We start from the raw sequence: 8,210 nt of genomic DNA on the forward strand, positions 1-8,210 counted from the left end.
ACAAACATAGTTTTAATAAGCATGTCTTAGGAGGGTTTCCCAAGTCTTTCTTCTATGAACTGGTAAGTGTAGAGAATGTATGTAACATTTGATATGGAAATTTTCAACTATGAGTTGAGGGTTACTTAAATTGAAAATTTTCAAGGATTTATATGTGGAGATGCATTTCACATACACACAATTGAGGGAGAATGCACACGCATGCACATACAAAGACACATCGCTAGTTGTAATGTCCAAGTCACATAGCTACAAGAGTCCAAGGTATTTGTCATGATGATCTAGATTGTAGTGTATGTCGATATCTAAAAATACACATATTTGCACAATTATTTTTCTAATTTATAGAGCATATATGTTACAAAAGAGAGGGGGTATTACACATCCTCCCTTTATAAGTACCCAAGCACCTGAGCTTGTAGGTATCTAAAAAGCAATGGTATGAAATGCACCCCCTCCTCAATCTCTCTCTCTCTCTCTCTCTCTCTCTCTCTCTCTCTCTCTCTCTCTCTCTCTCTCTCTCTCTCTCTCTCTCTCTCTCTCTCTCTCTCTCTCTGTGCATGCATGCACGCACCCACACATGCGCACATGCACACACAGAGATTCAAATGTCATAATAGCTTATATCTATATGTGTGTAAGTTACTTTGAGATGTATAAATGTCTATGTCTCAAGGTATTTTAGGATTAAGCTTAATCTGAAACGTAGTTGTAGAGACTGTTTGATGATGTTACGTGTTTTGCTAGCATCAATGATATCTTACTAACAAAAGAGAGGGGTTGATAGTTAAATATCTTTACTAGCATTCTATTTATGTTAATTCCACCTATTTAATTGGTTATAAGAAATTGATCTCATAATGGTAAGTATGTGTGCATCAATGATGATGTTATCTATTTTGCTAGTATCAATGATATCTTACTAGCAAAAGAAAGGGGTTGATAGTCAAATATCTTTACTAGCAATCTATTTATGTTAATTCCACCTATTTAATTGGTTACAAGAAAATGATCTCATAATGGTACGTATGGTAGCTTTTTCTAACCACATGATAGTTATAGGGAGAGGGAGGCTCGCAAAAGAAAGGTACTTGAAGACTAAAAGTTTAATAAAAATACTTCACTTGAAGATTCATCACTTATTCATGTGGAAATAAGGATGCTTGATGCTGTTGATAACATTGTTCACAAAAGAACACTACTTGAAGACTAAGTAATACTTTGGTCATTTGATTTATGTTACCTTTATATGTGGACAATCTAAATTGAGATTTCGTTATTATTTTTTCCCTATTGTAAGCATGCATTATATTATTGTGAAAAAATAACAAGACACAATGGTGTGTTGTTTATATCTTGAAAGAAGTGAGTTTAGGGATTGGGGTATAGCTAATGGGAAAGGTATTTGGAGGGGGGGGGGGGGGGGGGTGTCAACACCATCACTCTACAAGTGCCCTATTGACTTGTGCTTGTGGGGGCCTAGCCAGGAACGCTAGTCTTTACAACCTTGCAAGCTCAAAACTCATAAGCACGTTGAATCCCTAGTAGATTGACATTTTGAACTACTAAACACCTAAGGAGAATATTGGGATTTTGGCTATTGGGATTCGTTGTATCCTTTGGCTGAACACTAACTTCAATCATTCCAACCTTGGTTTCTTAATTGAAACTACCTTCACATTATTTTCAATGTCATCAACATTTGTTGATTCATTGTAGGATACCACATGAACACTTGTTACAGCTCCACCAAAAGGATCTAATTTTTTGATCATGCTTCATCCCACTCAATTATTTTTTGCTTTGCTACAAGCCACACTTCGTCCTTTAGGGATAGTCAATCTAGCAAAATTCTACATAAATAGCAATTTAATTAATTAGTGTCTACTATCATTTCTATTTGTGAAAGATAAATTGCAATAGCTTATACGAGAAACAATACTCATACTGAATACAGAAGAGGTTCTAAGCATTCAATTGTGGGAAAAGCCCTCCAAAAATTGTACAATAGTAAAAAACTTCCTTGTTAGTTGGCGTGTTGGGTGGATAAAGATAGTGTGCCTTTGCTAGCATTTGGTGAGTAACCTACAAGCAAGTAATATTTGTCACAAAGATTAGGGCCTACCTACAAATGGGTAGATAGAGGAATCCATATTCAATCAAGACTCTTTGAACTAATTGTCCACATCCATTAGAGTGTTGCACCTTGAAGTACACATACACAAAAGGAAAATAGACATCTTGGCCCCACCACTTGTAATTGAACACATATTAGCTATCATGCGTGTAAGAATAGATTGAGTACAAAACTATGAAAATTAAATTGAGTTATGCATAGTTCAACCAAATAATGAGATTGTCTTGTAGACATGCATGCAAAAAGCACATTCATCAAGCTAGAATTGATTATATTCATAGAGAATCTACTTCAGCTGAGAAAGCCTAACCTACACATAAGTCTCATACCTATAGCCCTTCCTTGCAACATGCAAAAAGTTCTAGTTTATTAACAATTTCATGTGTTTTTATCTATGTTTTGAGAGAGAAGCATATTTAGACAATTGGCCAGTATACTAGTTATCCTTAGTTGAGCCTTCTAAGTAACTAGTCATTTTTCAGTGTGTGATTTTAATTCATCTATAGAACTATAGCCAAATCCATCACTGAGTTGTTCCTTCTACATGTACAAGACATGCTACAGATACAACCAACAAGTGACAAGAGGAGACACAAAAACCAATCCCAATTAGAACAAAATCGACATCATGAAAGTTAATGTATGTACATGTATATATGTATACACACACTTGCTTTTTCCTTCTCTTGTTCACAAACACAACACGACTTTTTCCTTCTCTTATTCACAAACATAATGCAAGTTGGTCCAAAATGAAGATCCGTATCCATTTTCAATAAAATATGGACAGGCCGATGTTCTTTTGCTTTGGAATCACTTCATAGGTGTGGATGACAAGGACCCATGGCAAGAAAGAGATGGAATGCAATAAAATTTTGCTCTACTTGTAGCTTTACTACAATTTAATAAGCACAAAAATAGAGGAACTACCATTGTATAAATGACTCACCAAAAATTATTTAGCTTAGTTACAAACTCAATACCTATGACTTTGTCAAGGCTTTAAATTTGATGCCCAAGGTTGGTGGGCTTCAAGAAAAAATCAATGACATCTTTATCCTTTTCATTTTGATGCCCTTGCTCTTAAATAGGGTGTCAACTTTCAAGAAGCTCTCAAGAAATTATTTTTAGATAGAAATTAAGAGATGGAAACTCTTTAACATAAAGATGGTAAGATCCCATAGTATGTGAAACAAAAAACAAGTACAGACTAGTGTGAAAGAGAAGCATAATATGAGCTCCATGAACCTTGGATATGGCTGCCCTGTTTCCTGCACCCTATGGATTGAATAAAACCCAGTAAAGAATGAAGCAATACCTTTGTGTGAGTGCCCTGAGGGTACCTCAATAGGCCGGGAGGAAGGTCGGTGTAATATCCCCCCCCCCCTCGTGCCTCCCCCATGAGAACCCCCCTCCTTTTAAAAAATTATTAAATTAAAGTAAAATTTTTTACTCTCTCCCCTTGTCGACAGCATGGCGGGGAGAGAGAGAGAGAGAGAGAGGGAGTAATGAGAGAGAAGGGGGGCATGCAGCCCCCTAGGTGGAAGGGGCGGCGGCCGTGAACAACCGTCTCCCCCCCCCCCCCCGCCCACTTGATTATCGTTATCATTCTCGTCTTCCTCCCCATCTTCAGCATGACGCCCTCCTGTTAGGTGGAAGGCTACATGCCTTCCACCTGGGGGGCATGCAGCCCCCCAGGTGGAAGGGGTGGCGACCGTGAACAGCCGTCTCCACCCCCCCCATAAACCACCCCCTCCCCCCACTTTAAAAGGGGAAGTCCCCCCCCACCTGATCATCATCACCATTCTCGTCTTCCTCCCTATCTCCAGCATGACGCCCCCCTGTTAGAAGGCAGGAAACAAAAGAAAAAAAAAAGTTAAGAGGCTTCTTGAGAAGCTTCCTTAAAGTGCCTTCTTAAGGGTGCTTCACTTGCAGATTGTGTAAAGAGGCACAGTTTGTTTGCGAAGGGAGTTCCTTGCAGGAAGGGGAAGCTGCCAACTTGCAAGAAATTTCCGCACACCCTCCATCTGCCCCGACTTATTCCTAAGTTTCTATTGCAATGGCCCCCAAGCGCCACACAAGAGGAGCACATGCGGGAGTAAGAGGTGCACATGTTAGAGTCCCCACCCGAAGCACGGAAGCCGATATTATCCCTCCTGCAGAAGTTTAGGTTCCATCAAATTCACCTTCTTCATTTCCACATGATATGGGTACAATAAGTATAAACTCGCATAGGGTAGTCTTAATCGTATTGAACATTTACTATGATTGAACACTTTGTTTTAAAAGATCATAGGAATGTTCGGGAAAGTTTTAAATCGCATCACATTGATTGCGCAATTGATGGGTAATTAATTGCCTTGGTATGAATTTAGTTGTGTTTGTTTCACAAGATGGATTCTAAGGTACATGTAATAAACTTCATAAAAGATTAAAGTGCAGCTAGACTCATACAATAATCACATAAAATTATAAAGATCAAATCATTCAAGAAGGTTATAGATCATGTAAATAATTACATAGAGGATAATGTTAAGATTGCATGCATAGAAAATACCTTCACATGTGTGGCATAAAATATCGTATGGATTATATCAAAATTGTAAGCATTGAAATGAAGGCATGGCATTACATTGCATGCATTAAAGTTGTTGGAAAAATTCAATGTAGTTTGTAATTCATCAAATGGGACTGAGATCCATGAGTCCCATGTCAAAGTCCTTGGTGACTTCAAGAGGGATAGGTAAAAGCTTAGTGCATGTGAGCATTATTAAGAGGGCTTAAGAAGATTATACTTAAGACGGAGTAGGAACTGTTCTGAACAGAACCATCTTGACCAACCATGGTCAAGGGGATAGACACTCTTGATCAATTAAGATCAAAGATAAAGGTACATAGGTACTCCAATGAATCTAAGAGATAACCAACAAGTTGACCAACCGAGGATGACGGGGTGTCCATGATCTATTTTACAAGGAGACCTAAGATAAGGATAATTAGGGTCGATAGGGTACAAACCCTAACCAAAAGAAAAAGGGAAAACAAGAAACTTAGCTTGCGAAGCCCTTGGAATCTCGCCAAGTCGCAAACGATCTAGGTTCGAATGCTGGGAGCATTTAGGAAAAATGAATCACACCTTAGCAGTTGGTTGTACAAACGACCACTGAAATGATCGTGACTGTACACTTAGGTACTTTGTTTGAACTTCTTTGCTCAAGGAACTAATTCAAGGCAAAACACTTAATGCTTGAGGTTAAAAGCCTGGAGGGAGAGGCAGGTTCAGTTACCTTCGACTGCCTGCTTGGCCCTATCCAAGGGGGTTGTCAGCCGCACCGGGTATATGGACTGAACCCACCGTGAGAGGTCTCTCCGTGGGTGCTGCTTGGAGTGGGAGGATGCTTGGGTGCGAGGGGAGGCTCTCGCTGTAAATTCCTTGCCTTTGGATCTCGCACAAGAGGCCGACGTGACTTGAGATGGGATCTCGAGGCCCGTAAACTAGTCTATAGGAGAAATTTGGAGCAGCAATCCTGTTGATTGCTGGGATAGCCTTCGGGCATGATACTTGATGTATTCCAAGACTATGATAAATAAAGATAAGATATTTAAAAAAAGGAACTTGCTTGACATTATTATTTTTAATGTCAATACCTAAGTTGCGTGAAGGAACCTGTGTTTAAATTGATTAATTAAGGAAGCTGCTTTTGCATATCAAACATAATGTGGTAGGTAATTAGATAACTAAGCAACCCGAGGAAAGTGCGGTGTGCGGTGGACGTGACTTGGGTCCGTCCTACAAAAGGGTGGTCCCAGTTAGCTGGGAACTTTTCTCAAAAGACGTGATAACGAAACTGTGAATCTCGATTTATGCTGTTTTAGGGGAGCAAAATGGGACTATGCCTTATGGGTAGAGAGATTGAGGTTTGCATCCCTCTCGTTTCTGTAATGAAGGATTCTTAACCTAAACTGATTTAGCCTAATTGTAGCCTATGAACATGAAATTGAAAAGAAATGGACAAGAAATTGGCAAGAAACCATAGCTAGAACTGCCATTATCTATCAAATGAAAATGGTTACAAGGGAAGAAACAAATCAAACTTCTTGTTCCAAAATAGCATGATCCCAAATTTAGTGGATGCTCCCCTATTTATAGGTAACCCTAATCTAACCCTAGCAAGCCTTAAAATTCCTACATTACAAACCATCCCTTCTCGAAAAAAAAGCTTTGTCCTCAAAGCTTGGGAATATAGAAAGAATTACAATGAAGGTGATGGCTGTAAACTACTAAAAACTGTCCAAACAGGGCTGTTGTAGGAGAATGGCCATAACTTTTGAAGTACATGTCGGCTTTTAGCATATGAGATGTCATAATGAAGTAGGCATCATATAGTACTTTCCCCAATCATAAATCTTGCAAATTGACTGAGATAATTCAATTTATTTTATGACAGAAATTTTGGACTGTAAGCTACCTTGTCTTTGGAATGCACTTTTCCATATGTAGTAACCATAGGAAAATCATTAAAATTGTAGCATGCATTTATGAGTTACTACCTTGTAGGCAATACTCCAAATAAAGATATCAAGTACCCTCGGGATCAAAAGGAAATCCCTCAAAAATAATAGTCATAATCATGGGTACCTGTCCAAGAATCATGCATATCATCTATACCTCCCGGGTCAAATGGGAAACCTCCCAAGAACTCATGATTGCCATCATGAATGCCTGGATCATAGGGAAATGATGCATTCAAATCATATGACATATCAACACCATATTCAAAATCATATACATGAGAATCCGAAGAAACGCCATTAGGTAGTTGCAGTCCTTGATCAACTATGGGCTGATGTAGATCAACCATGGAATCATAAGAATCATGACCAAGGATGGGTTTATGTATCTCATCAACATGATTATCCCAAGGTGGCTCATCATCATATGGATATGCATTCTCATCCATTTCTGCAACTAACTCTCCTTGTGAACCATCATCACATATCTTTGCATCCTCATGTTCTTCATTATCGATTAAACTCTCTTCTTCATTTTGATCTTCATCTTCTTCACTATCTTCATTTTGAAATTCCTGCTCTTGGTCTTCTATTTGATCATTCTCTTGTATATCTTCTTCATTGTCATCATCATCTTGAGTGTTGTCTTCTTCATCAGCTTCTTCATTTTTCTCTATGATGTTAACCTCTTCGGTTTGCATTGTATACATTCTTGCATTAGTATCCATAGGGTGACCATAATGAATTCCTGCATTACATGGTTCATGCTACCCATCGCCAACTAGATGTTGTTGGAAACAAGATACATTATATTCATTCCTATAAGATTGCTCTTGGAAGCATTCAGGACAACTACATTTAACACTGCAATGCTGCCTATAAACATAGGCATCCCCATAGGAATGATCATCAGCATGCTGTCCACAGTATTTTGGAGTAGGTTCCAAAGATGAAGCATGATCTTCATATGCATACGTCCCTCCAAAATATCCTTGCTGCTGCCCAAATGCATCAAGCTGCTGGCCATGAGCATTTGTATGATTACTCTCATGATCAAATCTGCCATAGACAAAACCATCTTGTTGTTGGCCAAAACCATTTGGATAAGGATCACCTTGATCATCTTGGCATGAGGTATGGCATCCATATTGCCCAAAAGAACTTCTAAGACTTTGCCCATTTGAAGAAAAAAAGACATAAGATCCATAGTCACTATATCCATGAACTGGAGCATCATGGGAAACACATCCATAAGCATTAGTGCCATTCTCTCTTTCATGAGATATACCATATGTATAAGCATCATGTTGAACATTTGACACTTCTGCAATGCTCCTATCAATGATGGATACGAGCTCTTTAACTTTCAACTTCATTTCCCTTACATCTCTGACCAAACTGTTCACTGTAACCATGTTGTTGTGATTATCCCTATGCACTGTTTTGGCCATATCTTGAAGAATATTGATCCAAATGAGGTGCTTGATGGCTCTGCTCGAAACCCACGATGTCTAGTACTAGTTAAAAATCTTGGTTCACATTAAAATATTCCAATACCCCA

Source organism: Lygodium microphyllum, chromosome 1, assembly GCF_053477565.2.
Source record: "Lygodium microphyllum isolate KBCC chromosome 1, Lygodium_microphyllum_v1.1.10, whole genome shotgun sequence".
NCBI classification, from domain to species: domain Eukaryota; kingdom Viridiplantae; phylum Streptophyta; class Polypodiopsida; order Schizaeales; family Lygodiaceae; genus Lygodium; species Lygodium microphyllum.